The 15,201-nt window shown below is 45.5% G+C and overlaps 1 protein-coding gene across 3 annotated transcripts in view; it reads left to right on the forward strand.

Moving 5' to 3' along the window:
- Positions 1–15,201, forward strand: part of CTCF (CCCTC-binding factor) — a 260,150-nt gene that overhangs the window by 205,916 nt on the left and 39,033 nt on the right. The window lies entirely within an intron of this gene.

Below are 15,201 nucleotides of genomic sequence, written 5' to 3' on the forward strand. Positions count from 1 at the left end.
CTCTTGGTAATCTTACTAATGTAGCAGTGTTTAATGCTTAAATTTATCAACACTATTTCACACAGTGCTCAAAAGTTTACATACCCTTGGGGAATTGGTAATGTGTGTACCGGTTATTAACCCATTGTTGCCAACATAACACAAAAGCGCATTGCCACTGGACTGGGCTTTTTTCCTTTTGGGGGCTGCATATTTGTGCACTTCCCTCTGTGCTGGAAGCGTGCCGCACGGAAGGACCGGCGTCTCACCGAGAACACTGGACCCCTTCTAATGAAGCTGTGTGAAGTTGGCACCCCATGTTTGTAAGACCTAAATAAAAATATACCATTAGTTTGTGCCGCAAAAATGAGTGTTTGTGCCAGTTCAGTTTCTGAGATATTAAACATTCAATTTAATGCAAGCCCCGCCCACTTTGCACCACATGTTGCTGAATCTGGAAAAGGCATGACCATTGTAGAACAGATGTCCTTGGCCAATAACTGCCAGACCAACCCCATACTCCATCCCACCCGTATCATTAAATTCCATTAATGTAGGCCACACCATAAATGGAGTAAAAAATTGGCCTCAGCAGCCTCTTTATTAACAAATAAACTTAAATGAACACAAACCGTAGAAAACATTTGTTAACCACTTCCATACAGGGCTTTTATACACGCATCCATACCAGGCCTATTCTGGCACTTCTCTCCTACATGTACAAAGCATCATTTTTTTTGCTAGAAAATTACGCAGAACCCCCAAACATTATATGTTTTTTTAGCAGACACCCTAGGGAATAAAACAACGGTCATTGAAACGTTTTATCTTGCACGGTATTTGCGCGATAATTTTTTGGGAAAAAAATAACAAAACGGTAAAGTTAGCCCAATTTTTTTGTAAAATATGAAACATTGTTACACCAAGTAAATAGATACCTAACATGTCACACTTTAAAATTGCGCACACTCATGGAATGGCGCCAAACTTCGGTACTTAAAAAACAGTTTAGATTTACAGAGGAGATCTAGTGCTAGAATTGTTGCTGGCACTCTAACGCACGCGGCAATACCTCACATATGTGGTTTAAACAGCGTTAACATATGTCGGCGGGACTTGCGTGTGCGTTCGCTTCTGCGCGCGAGCTACCGGGGACAGGGGCGTTCTTTTTTTTTTTTACATATTTATTTTTTTACACTTTTTTTTTTATAATTTTTTTATCACTTTTATTCCTATTACAGGGAATGTAAGCATCCCTTGTAATAGGAATGTGTGTGACATGTACTCTTTATGGAGAGATGCAGGGTCAATAAGACTCTGCATCTCTCCTCCAGGCCTGAAAGCATGAAATCGGTGAAAAAAAATTCACCGATCTCATGATTACTGTTGCTTAGCAGCCGCAATCGCGGCTTTGTTTACTTACGGGGACCCCGGGCTTGATGTCATCACATCGCGCCCGGGTCCGTCGACTGTCATAGAGATGACTGGTGACCAGTCATCTCTATGCTTCCTGCCAGCGCCGGACGATTCGTTCTCCGGGCCCCAAATGGCACGGGAGAGCCCGGAGAAGCACCGGATGGCGGCGGGAGGGGACATCGCACCCTCCGGCCTATAAGAACGATCAAGCGGCGGAACCGCCACTATGATCGTTCTTATGTTGCACAGAATCGCCGGCAGAAGAGAAGAATATCTGAATGATGCCTCTAGCTGCAGGCATCATTCAGATATCCCCCCCACAAAGCCCAGGACGTCATATGACGGGATGGTAGGTGTCCTTTGTGGACGTCATATGACAATGGGCTGGTATTGAAGTGGTTAAACCAAAAACTCATCTGCAAGTAATCGCATTGGTCTTTGCAGGAACCCCAAACTATTGTATGTTCAAGAATGCACTGCGGTACCTTTTACTATACTAGGCCTCCAGCCGACACACTGACTTGGAGACAACCCTCTAACCGCAGTGCACCCATTAACCAATTCCAGCTAAACCACCGTTACCTGGAATACACCAGAGGGACCCACACCACAGATGGGTCCCGAACACCACAAATAACCCCAAACAAGCACACAAACACAAGCTTACCAACACAGAACACTCACAAATGACCTACCCCCCCAATTGAACAACGCTTTACTGCTTCGTCATCCAACCCACACCTGGCAGCTTCTTTGAACCTCAATTCGGAATGGGTGCGAGGAGAATACCTTTGAACTGGCACAGCAAAAATCTAAACTCCCTTTTGGCCCTGCCAGCCTAATCCATTTTGGACCATTGCAAAAGCAGTCTTCCCCACAGGTGACCTCCCAATCCAACATACCCCCATTGAACCTTTTGGAAGGGCTGACTTGTTCTCCAATCCGAAAAACCCCCAAAATAATACAGAGAGAAGGCCATTTTAAACAGAGGCCTCATAGGCTGAGAAATACAGGGAAACCAACTTGGCTAAAATATTTTGCAGAATATCAAATGAAACAGGGCGCAATGCTAATCTCCTGCCCATTTCCGCTCCACGACTGACACCGACACCTCCTCAAGGTTCCACAAAACAAAGGACCGGCAACCTCACCTCTGGGCCCTCTTGCTCCACCTCAGCCTGCTGCAGCAAAGACAACAACTCCTGCCATACTTTATTATAGGCTGCCCACGTCGTGTCAATCACTGACCGTCTGATCCATTCGAAGATGACCCCAAGACAATCCTCCACAGCCATTCGGGACAAGGGACCCCACGTTGCTCCACTGCCGATGCGCAAATCCCAGAACCTGCCCCACTGAAAGCGAGACAATGTGTCATATAATCCATTCTCAACTCCCGGGAGATGAACAGCATAAAGAAAAACGTTTGTAGACAACGTAACACTAGGTGCTGAAGAAGTCGGACCACAAATGGTGACGAGCCTGTGACACAGTTGATGACCTGTACCACCCCAAGATTGTCACCTTGAAAATGCACTTTCAGGTCCCTGAAAGACTCTCCCCACACCTCCACGGCCAGCACCACCACAAACAATTCCAGGACCACCAAATTTTGGAGAAAACTTGCCTCTTTTCACAAATTCGGCCATGAAAGGAAGCCCCATAAACAGTCGAACCGGCCGCATCCGTGTAAAGTTGAGTGGGTGATTTGACCCGGGCCGTACTTGCCGACAGCCGTCTACAAAATACTCTGTCCATAGGCAGGATGCGACGCGCAAAATTTAACTTACCCAACGATTGCAGTTTCCGATGTTAAACCTTGCGCAATCCCAGGATCCCACGAATCTCAGCCTTGAGGGCCACCAGCTTGTCTTCCGGCTAACGACACTCCATGGCGCAGGAGTCCAACACAATGCCGAGGAAACTAAGAACGCCCCCGGAAAAAAATGATTTGGGGGCCCTGCGCCGAGGTCATAAGTCTCATCTACAAACTAATGTTCTTGTGGTCCCACTGCGAGGACAGGCAGATAGATCTCTGCTGCTGGAACTGCTCATCGTACCTCAACCATGTGGATCCCCCGTAGACCATGTAGGCCTCACCGATGGCATCAAGATAACAGAAGAGCGCTGAACAGTGTTCTGGATTCTTCACTCCAACTTCAATTGCCATAATGGCAAAAGTCTGCAGCCAATTGGGTCCCTTTCATACGGGGGGCGGGAGGTGCGGTGGCGCCGCTATTTTTTAGTGGCGCTTTACCATAGGAATTGTGGCGGTATTCGGCCACTAGCGGTGCGGTTTTACCCCCCGTTAGCGGACGAAAAAGGGTTAATACCTCTGCAGGGGGTGCATTGCCGGCGGTATAGCCACGCTGTCCCATTGATTTCTATGGGCAGCAGCGGTATACACACCGCTCCAAAGATGTGGCTAGAGGGACTTTTGGAGCGGTCCTGCTCGGGCTTTCACACTGGAGAAACAGCAGCTGCGGTTTAGGGTCGTTTGCAGGCGCTATTTTTAGCACAATAGAGCCTGCAAACCGCCCCAGTGTGAAAGGGGTCTTAAAGTCCGTGGGATAAGCCTGTACCGCTGTTTTTTTCTTAATCGTTCTTTTTGCTCTCCTCTGACTTGACCATATCCAGATTACATTTTTCCAGGGGTAGCAGAGAGATTATGTCCACATACTCATCCTTCCAAATAATTTTGCATCTTTAGGTGCGCACCCAGAGGCCCCTCAAAACAAATGTAAACCTCACATTTCGCAGTCGGCCAATCTGACTGAATCCGGTTTGGTAACTGCCTCCCCGATGAGTCAGCCTTGTCCCTCGATGCCAACTTGTGCCCCGCTGCAGACTGGCCGGCACCGCCATTGCCACTGCCGCAGGGGGATCAACCCTGGACATGGAAGCCAGCCTTGTCGCCACTGACTCGCTCACCGGCGGGTTCCACGCCAATGACGGAATGGCTTAGGCACTCGTTCCTGGTTCAAATGGCTAGACCAGCTCCCTCAAACCCAAAAGGAACCCCTCATCTGACTTATATGGCGTGACCACGGCACGCACTAGAAGGGGCAGAAAGCTTAGGCAAATCGGCCTGCGGAGCCGCCAACTCTGTGCGGGACAGGGCCCCTCCCCCCTAGACTCACATTATCAACGGCAGAAAAACAGACGTGTTAGAAGTAGTAGACTTACCAGGCTGCCTAGGAAGGATCCCACCAGCCATAGGTCCTGACTCCATCGATTTAGGGCGTCCATGACGCCCCGCCCGCTGATAAAGGGGATTCCTTCCAGTTGTGCCACCCGTTGGTGCACCCGATCGCTTTGCGGGTGGTCCTGAAGGGGCCGTGCGGGACTCCCGATGTTACACAAGCTCTGGGGCAGGAGTCCGGGAAGAAGCGCTCCAGGGGCTGAGACCTCCAAGCTCTTACAGACTCCTGCCTACCTGACCCAGAGGCTCGATCTCACAGGACAGATGAGAGATGATCCTGCAGCCATTTCGCTCATCTGGACGCCGCCTCCGCCCTGAGCTGGAAAAGCGGCCTGTCCACGTCCGCCATCTCGTCCAGCATCCGCTATTTCGTCCAGCATCCGCAGAGGATTCAAGTTGCTACCTGTGGAGTGAGATCCTCTGGACACAGGGTTTCAGCAACTATAACGCACAATATCTCTGCAACCAAAGCAGCAGAAACGTTTATTTTCGCGGCACAAACCAGCACAAATGCGGCACAAACGAATGGCGCCTTTGTTTTTAAAATTCAGCCACATGGGTGGTAGGTTATGGTAGCAAGAAATATACAGCTAAACTATTTTGTGCCAGTTTTCCTTTGATGATATAGCCATTACCATTTACCACCAAAGGGTAGCCCAATTTTTCATGAAAAGAAAAACGAGGTATAATCCACCTAGATGCATAAAGCAGTTACGGTTCTACTAAAACATGTCAAAGTTGCAAAATTGTGCTTGGGCATTAAGATTTGTTTTGCCCTTAGGCAAGAAGGGGTTAAAGAAAACATTTAGTGAGCAGGCAAAACATATATTTTTTATGGGATTCTTTATCAACTGGAGGTCATGACAGAATGCTTCATAGTGAGGAATGGTATTCTTTTAGCTGAAGATCTTGTTGACCCCTCTCCAAACATAGAGCTTTATGGTCACAACAAAAGGCACTATTTTGGTCTCCTCCCTCCAGATTTGTGTGCCAGAAGCTGTGAGGTGTGTCAAGGTGGTGTTGGGCATAATTTAACTGGGGTTTTTTGTTGCATTAGCACAGTAAAGGCTTCTTTCTGGCAGCTCGACCATATGCAGTTAATTTGCAGTATCTTGTATGCAGTATTTGTATTGTGCTGCTTGAAACATCCACACCATCTTTTTTCCAGAGCATCCTGTATCTCTCTACTGAGGTTACCTGTGAGTCTTTGTATCCCAAACAATTCTCCTAGTGATTGTGGTTGCAATCTTTCTTGGTCTACCTGACGTAAATTTGATATGAAGTGAAGTATGCACACCAAAGCAATTCACTGACACTTTTCTTTTATTATTTCCTGTTTCTTGGTTTATATAATAGCACTTCTGTCAGGCAAGGCATATGCAAAATACAACATTGTGCCGATCTGTAAGCTTTAACTGTTTCATGTCCATAGAGGGGGGGGGGGGGCAGCGTCGGGGTAGCAATCGGTCAATCGCAACCATGTCAGCCTATACATAGCCTATACATAGTTATAACTTCCTTCCGATCGAGACGCTGATAATGTGTCTTTCTTGTGGTCAGTCTCAGAGGAGGCACAATTTCTTCAGTTTGTTTGAAGAATGCACGTTTTCTTTTTGCTGAATATTAAAGTAATCTGATAGCTATGTTTGCGCAAGGAAGCAAGGATTATGTGTATATAATGGCAATCAATAACATATAGGATATAAAGCACGTGTTTGCACATTGAAATGGGTATTTTATCATCTTACTTTAACCATTTTCATCATATCCACTACAGCCCCAATGGGATTCATAAAACACAATGTATGTAGCAGTCTGTGCTTCTAACCTGAAACTCCACTATACAATGAGGGGCAAAAGTATTTGATCCCCTGCTGATTTTATACATTTGCCCACTGACAAAGCAGTGATTGGTCTAAGTTTAATGTTCGGTTTATTTTAACAGTGATAGAATTACAACAAAAATATCCAGAAGAATGCATTTCAAAAAAGTTATCGATTTGCATTTTAATGAGTTAAATAAGTATTTGATCCCATATCAATCGGCAAGAATTCTGGATCCCAGGGGTCTTCTATACAGGTAACAAACTGAGATTTGGAGCACACTCTTTAACCACTTAAAGTGTAGTTCCACCCATAAATCTAACATTACATCAGTAGTTTTAAAAAAAATGTCATTAGTCCTTAAAGAATTTTTTTATTTTTTTAGATGCCTTCAAAGTGTTGCTAGGCAGAATAGTTAATCTTCCCTCTTCCTGCACCTAGGTGCTTAAGCTTCACCACACAGACTCCTGGGAATGTAGTGGGTGTAACTTTCCAGGAGTCTGTGCACTCCCCAGTCTCGAAGAATCATGTGACTTGGACAGTACAGATGCTGAAACCTGATCTGAAACCTATTACACTGCTTGTGCAGCACTGAGCATGTGCGAATTCTGCAAGGCTGAAATCCAGGAAGTCATACAGTCTGGCTTCATGATGCCCACACTTAAGATGGCCCCAGTCAAAATTTCTATTTGATAAAGTGTCTAAATGCTGTAACAACCTAACAAAACAGACCTTAGTTTACAGACTAACTTTACTAGAATACATTAAGCTTGTGTATTACAGGGGTATTTATATTTAAAAAGTGAAATTGTGGCCGGAACTCCGCTTTAAGACCCGGACCAAAATGCTGCTAAATGACCTTGCCCCTTTTTGCGATTCGGAACTGTCGCTTTAACAGACAATTGCGCGGTCGTGCGACGTGGCTCCCAAACAAAATTGGCGTCCTTTTTTTCCCACAAATAGAGCTTTCTTTTGGTGGTATTTGATCACCTCTGCGGTTTTTATTTTTTGCGCTATAAACAAAAATAAAGCGACAATTTTGAAAAATATGCAATATTTTTGACTTTTTGCTATAATAAATATCCCCCAAAAATTATATAAAAAAACATTTTTTTCCCCTCAGTTTAGGCCGATACGTATTCTTCTACCTATTTTTGGTATAAAAAAAAATTGCAATAAGCGTTTATCGGTTGGTTTGCGCAAAATTTATAGCGTTTACAAAATAGGGGATAGTTTTATTGCATTTTTATAATTTTTTTTTTTACTACTTATGGCAGCGATCAGCAATTTTTTTTTTCGTGACTGCGACATTATGGCGGACACTTTGGACAATGTTGACACATTTTTGGGACCATTGTCATTTTCACAGCAAAAAATGCATTTAAATTGCATTGTTTATTGTGAAAATGACAGTTGCAGTTTGGGAGTTAACCACAGGGGGCGCTGAAGGAGTTTCGTTTTAACCTAGTGTGTGTTTACAACTGTAGGGGGGTGTGGCTGTAGGTCTGACATCGATCGTGTCTCCCTATAAAAGGGATCACACGATCGATGCAGCCACCACAGTGAAGAACGGGGAAGCCGTGTTTACACACGGCTCTCCCCGTTCTAAAGCTCCGGGACCCGCAGCTTCGAACGGGGGGGGGGGGGGGGCCTGCGACCCACGGCTGGGTACTAGTACAGGACGTACCTGTACGTACATGTGCCCAGCCGTGCCATTCTGCCGATGTATATGTGCAGGAGGCGGTCCTTAAGTGGTTAAGGGGATGCTCCTAATCTCAGCTTGTTGCCTTTTATAAATGACATCTGTCCCCAGAAGCAATCATTCGGATTGTAATCTGTCCACCATGGCCAAGACCAAAGAGCTGTCAAAGAATGTCAGCGACAAGATTGTAGACCTACACAAGGCTAGAATGGGCTAAAAGACCATCACCAAGCAGCTTGGTGAGAGGGTGACAACAGTTGGTGTGATTATTCGCAAACGGAAGAAACACAAAATAACAAAATTTCCCTCGGTCTGGGGGTTAATGCGAGATCTCACCTCGTGGAGTTTGTGATCATGAAAACGGTGAGCAATCAACCCAGAGCTACACGGTTGAATCTTGTCAGTGATCTCAACGCAGCTGGGACCATGGTCTTCTAGAGAACAATTGGTAACACATTATGCTGTGAAGGACTGAAATCCTGCCACGCCCATGCTCAAGAAAGCACATGCACAGGCCCGTCTGAAGTTTGCTAATGAACATCTGAATGATTCAGAGGAAAACAGCGTGAACATGTGATCAGATGAGACCAAAATAAACTCTTTAAACTCGCCATGTGTGGAGGAGGAGAAATGCTGCCTATGACTTCCAAGAACACCATCCCCACAGTTAAACATGTAGGTGGAAACCTCATGCTTTGGGGGTGTTTTTCTGCTAAGGGGACAGGACAATTTCACTGCATCGAAGGGACAATGGACGGGGCCATGTATCATCAAATCTTGGGTGAGAACCTCCTTCCCTCAACCAGGGCTTCGAAAATTGGTCATGGATGGGTATTCCAGCATGACAATGACCCAAAACACACGGCAAGGCAACAAAGGAGTGGCTCAAGAAGAAGCACATTAAGGTCTGGGCGTGGCCTAGCCAGTCTCCAGACCCTAATCCCATAGAAAATATGTGGAGGGAGCTGAAGGTTTGAGTTACCAAACGTCTGCCTCAAAGCATTAACGACTTGGAGAAGATTTGCAGAGAGGCGTGGGACAAAATCCCTCCTGAGATGTGTGCAAACCTGGTGGTTAAGTACAAGAAATGACTGACCTCTGATTGCCAACAAGGGTTTTGCTATCAAGTACCAAGTCATGTTTTGCAAAGGGGCCAAAGACTTATTTCACCCATTAACCACTTAAGGACCAAAAGATTTCCCCCCTTAATGACCTGGCCATTTTTTGTGGCACTGCGTTGCTTTAACTGACAAATGGGCGCAAGTACAATTCTTTACCCAAACAAAATTGTCCGCCCGCCCCCCCCCCCCAATAGCTTTCTTTTGGTGGTATTGGATCATCTGTGTATTTTTTACTTTTTGCAATAAATATCCCCCCATAAAATTGTTTCTTGATTGGTTTAGGCCAAAATGTATTTACATATTTTTGGTAAAAAAATTGCAATAAGTGTATATTTTGCGCAACAGTTGTGTAACGTCTACAAAATAGGGAATATATTTATGACCTTTTAATTTTTAAATTGTTTACTAGTAATGGCGGTCAGAATTTTTTTTTTTTTTTTATAGTAGGATTGCGACATTGTCAGATCTGTCCTCCACAATTTTTTTTCGGGACCATTGACCCAATATTGCCCTGAAAGCAGCAGCCGTACAGCTACGGCGGTTCACGCAGGGGAACCAACCTGCCGCTGTACAACGATGGCAGCTGGTCGGCAAGTCGTTTTTCTGGATATTTTTGTTATTCTGGCTCTCACTGTAAAATAAACCTGCCATTAAAATGATTAGAATGATAATTTCTTTATCAGTGGGCAAACATTCAAAATTAACAGGGGATTAAATACTTTTTTCCCCTCACTGTATATTGGGCTTCAGACTCTGCTCCAGCTGCAAACTTGCACAGTCATAATAAAATGGTAACAGACTTGACATCAATTGGCTGAGTTTCTAAAGATCTAGCTAATATATCTCAGTGCTAGGATGCATCAACACTGTGAAGTGTATCAACAGTGCACTCATGATGCTGGGACGACTCCTTGCTACATTGTAACTCTCAGATGCTGGTCTATGACCGTGTTTGTAGCAGTCTGCTGCTGAAATGCTGGTTCGCTGCATGTTAGGCTGCAGACTGTTCCAGAAAACCAACTGAGATTATAATCAAACTGCCGCAGGACAGTTCAGGTGCTCCAGGCTTTCAGTTGGGGATCCATTTCTAACAATTTGCTATCCAGCTTTTTCTTTGCCTTGAATACATGGGTCTAGCCCTGGACACATTCCAAGCAAAGGTCTTCTCCCTTTTTTTTTTTTTGCAAGATCACGCTTGATATTTAAGATTACAAATTCATCCCACAATGAGCATCCCAATGAGAGTTCTAAGCTTCATGGTCGCACCATTCAAGGCTGTACGGTTTCCCCAATTTTATTGTAGACCTTTCCAACACATGTAGTCGACCGGGAACAATCATTCTCTTCCTCACAACCTACATATGCCCCTTTACAGCCAAGCAAGGTATTCCATAACTTGTTGGATCTCCGCCCAGCCTTAAAGGGGTTGTAAAGGTTCGTTTTTTTTGTTTTTTTTTGTTTTTCTAAATGGGTTTCTTTAAGCTAATGCATTGTTGGTTCACTTACCTTTTCCTTCGATTTTCCTTCTAAATGTTTTTTTTTTGTCTGAATTTCTCCCTTTCTGTTCCTCCTCAGTAAGCTGTTCTGGCTGACTAACCCCCAGCCAGAACGACTTGGATGCTGGGGGCAAGCTTACTGAGGTGAAACAGGAAGTGAGAAATTCGGACAAAAATAAATTTAGAAGGGAAATCGAAGGAAAAGGTAAGAGAACCAACACTGCACTAGCTTAAAGGAACCAATTTAGAAAATAAAAAACAAACCTTTACAACTCCTTTTAATAGTAGAGAAGCGTTTCCTTATCACTAGAAAATGATAACAGATGCCAGTCTTTTAAGCTGGGGAGGAGTGTTGGTCCCTCACAGTCCAGGGAATATGGAGCTCAGAACAATAAAAATGGGTCTGCAATACTGGACCCCCACAATTGGGGTGTTGTCAGATAATACCACGGCTGTGGCTTAAAGTGGAGTTTCACCCAAAAAGGAAGTTCCGTTCCATGGTTTTGACAGGTACCTACTTCAAGTCGGATTGCCTCCCCCCTCATCCGCCGCAGCCTTCCCAAAAAGCAGTGGGACCAACTGGCTGTGAAGCCTTAAGCAGTCAAAACCGGCTGCTCAGTTAATATGTTGGCACCGGAGCCTGTGCTGGACCCTGGTATAGATGAGTGTCTGTTTTAAAGCGGAGCTCCACCCTAAAGTGGAACTCACGCTGATCGGAACCCTCCCCCCCTCCGGTGTCACATTTGACACCTTTCAGGGGGGAGGGTGTGCAGATACCTGTCTAAAGACAGGTATTTGCACCCACTTCCGGCCGCACAGCTTCGGGTTTTCTCCGGGCATGACGTCGCCTCCCGTTGTGCTCTGGGAACACTCAGCTCCCAGAGCACAGCGGGAGCCAATCAGTGGCGCAGCGCAACTCGCGCATGCGCCGTAGGGAACCGGGTAGTGAAGCCAGAGCGCTTCACTTCCTGGTTCCCTCACTGAGGATGGCGGGGGGAGCAGCAGAGAGACGAGCTCTGCTGCGAACGGCGCTGGACTCCAGGACAGGTAAGTGTCCTAATATTAAAAGTCAGCAGCTGCAGTATTTGTAGCTGCTGGCTTTTAATATTTTTTTTTTTAGTGGCACATCCGCTTTAATAACTACTCCCAGCCCAAGCCAATTCCGGCATTCATCTTGCATGTAAAAATCATAATGTTGCTAGAAAATTACTCCGAACCCTCAAACATTATATATGTTTTTAGCAGAGACTCTAATAATAATAATAATGGTCATTGCAACTTTTTATTTCACATGGTACTTGCACAGCAATTTTTCAAATGCATTTATTTTTATTTATTTTTTATAATGTGAAAGATGAATTTACGGCAAATAAACGGATACCCAACGTGTCACACTTAAAAATCGCGGACACGTGCAATGACGCCAAACGTCGGTACTTAAAGCGGATCTCCGCGAAAAAAAAAAATTAAAAGCCAGCAGCTACAAATACTGCAGCTGCTGACTTTTAATATTAGGACACTTACCTGTCCTGGAGTCCAGCGTCGTCGGCAGCAGAGAACAAGCAATCGCTCGTCTCTGCTGTCCCTACCGCCATCCTCGGTGAGGGAACCGTGAAGTGAAGCGCTCCTGCTTCACTGGCCCATTCCCTACGGTGCATGCATGAGTCGCGCAGCGCCGTCCTCACTGGCACCCGTTGTGTTTTTGGAGCCAAATTCTTCCCAGAACACAACGGGCGGGAAGTGACGCACTTACCGCAGTGAGGACTCCAGGGAAGTGGGTGCAAATAGCTGTCTTTGACAGGTATCTGCACCCCCCCCCCCCCCCAAAAGGTGTCAAATGTGACACTGGAGGGGGGGGGGAGGTTTCCGATGAGTGGAAATTCCACTTTAGGGTGGAGCTCCGCTTTAATTTTCATAGGCAACACTTTAATTCTTTTTTTTTACAGGTTACCTGTTTAGAGTTGGAGGTCTTGGGCCAGAATTATTGCCTTCGCTCTAACGTTTGCAGCAATAACTCACGTGTAGTCAATGCTATTTACATATGCGGGCACAACATACATATGCGTTCACTTTTGCATAGGCGGGCACTTAAAATTTTTAGTTAATTTTTTACACTTTGCCTTTAAACTTTTTTTGTTATCACCTTTATTCCTATGTCAAGGACAGGTCCTCTTTATAGAGACTTGTGGGTCTAAAAAAAACACATCTCTCCTCCTAGGATGGAAAGCCTGAGATAAAATATAAAAAAAACCTCAACCTTTCCGGCTAAAAGCACGGCTGCGTTTACAACTGTCGAGTTCGGAAGTGACGTCATAACGTCGCGCCTGGACTCCGAAGGTCAAAGAAAGGGCTGGGGACAATCTGGTCCTCGGTCAGCTTTATGGTAAACTGCCTCTGCTGGTCGTATCATTCTCTTGGCTCACTAATCACACAGGCTAAAAAGCCGCTATGATTGTTTTTACTTTGCAGGGAATCGCTGGCAGAAAAAAAGATATCTGAATGATGCCAACGGCAGGTATTCAGATATCTCCACTCAAAGTCCAGGACGCCATAAGACTCCCTTGGGTGGGAAGTGGTTAAAAGTCAGTAGCTATAGTTTTTGTAGCTGCTGACTTAAAAATAGTTTCACTGTCAAGCGATTCACATCCCAGGAGTGGACAACTAGAAAGAAGACTGCCTCCGCTGCAGCCACCTGGGTCAAAAGGAATAGACCCTTCACCCATACATCTTCGATCTACTATGTTAGAAATTGTGTTCTCTGGATGTAGACATCCTGTGTGTTGTTTTCTACAAAACTGGGGATTCATAAAGTGGAGTAGAGTTATAGGGGCTGGTCCTAAAGCGTTACCAGTGTCACCTGAGGATAAGGGCCTATAACCCAGGGTCTATTAATATTTTGCCTGTGTCCTGCACTGTACTCCAAGATATTGAATTTACAGGTAATCAAAATTATTTTTTCTTTTGTAGACTGTACCCATGCCCTGCTGATGTGTGTTGGTCTAGCCTGGTGTGTTAATTATATCACTGGGCTCTGCGTTGTGGCAATGTTCAGACCTTTGTGTCCCATTAGCTGAGGAAGTTTAAAATGATTGTCAAGGGGGGGAAAAAAACTCTCCAAACTTCTTTGCTCTAAACTACCTTTCTTTTTCATACACCATGGGACACAGTCAGGCTAATATTCATTACCTGCTGGGTTATACTCCATCCGGTGAATGGACACTGGTAGACCAAGGGCTTTAGACATGAAGTGATCCCATATATAACCCCTCCCATACAGGAAGTTACTTCAGTTTTTTACCAGTGTCTACAAGGTGGATGGCACGTTTGTTTGAGTTAGCTGAGCTCCAGTGCTATAGTCCCACAAACGGTTCTTAAAATGAATCACGGGATTGACTGATTTCATCCATTTGACACAGGCTTTACAGCTTGGATAAATGATACCCGAGCCTCACAAAGAAAGCTCAAGATCCTGCAAGGTTTTGCCCGTAATGTGGCCTCCGGGCACTGGACCCTGCAAAGTGGAATCCTGGACACTACAGTGCTAAGGCATTCTTGACGGGCGCTGTACAGACCCAAGGGATTGGACCCTAAACATGAAAAGGGTACCCAGTCCTTGAATGTCCTCAAGTGACGGGAATCCACCATGATGGGTGAAGATTGGGCTCTTAGTTTCGCTCTCCTCCCACGATCTAAGGGCTAGAGCAGAAGGGCCGAGGTCCCTCCTCTGACATCAGCTGGGAGGTCATGTGACTGCTCTGTTGTCTGCTCAGCCCCTCCCACTGTAGCCCTTAGATCCAAGGAGGCGAGGCATAATTGTATGCACAGTGTAGTATGGCTTGATAGAACAGATGGGCTGCCATTAATCTTTTTACTTTACTGCCAGCTGCAGTTGGTGGCAGGAGCTGGGGGGGGGGTGGCAGAGAGAGGAGAGCAGCGGGATGACGGAAGCACTCAACCTGACCACAGTATCGTGGATCGAAGGGAACCCAGGAATAGGCAGGATCAACCAGGTATTTTACAGCATAGATAGGGGCAGATTAGACTGCACAAACACTGTGCTGTTTAAAGCGGAGGTCTGCCCCCTAAAAAAAAATTAAAACCAGCAGCTACACATACTGCGCATGCGCGAGGCCCGTTCCTCTCTCCTACTGGCCCGGCGACAGGGGAAGGAGGAGGGAGCCCCAGCTGTTATCTCAATACCTGTGGCTGAGGCTCCCAGAAGAGGGAAAAGATACCTGTCCGATGGATATCCTGTCCCCCCTGCCCCGAAAGGTGCCAATTGTGTCACCGGAGGGGGAACTCCGCTTTAACCTACTATAAGGGAACACCTTTTTTTTTTTTTTTTTTAACCTCTTTAGGGACTGCTGAGCTGCGCAATATATATTTTATTTCTTTGGAGAAGTGGGGTTAGGAATGCTTTAAATCGAGGTATCCCTCAAATAAATATAAAACTTCATTCCA

The sequence above is a fragment of the Rana temporaria genome, chromosome 11, assembly GCF_905171775.1.
Source record: "Rana temporaria chromosome 11, aRanTem1.1, whole genome shotgun sequence".
Classification (NCBI taxonomy): Eukaryota; Metazoa; Chordata; class Amphibia; order Anura; family Ranidae; genus Rana; species Rana temporaria.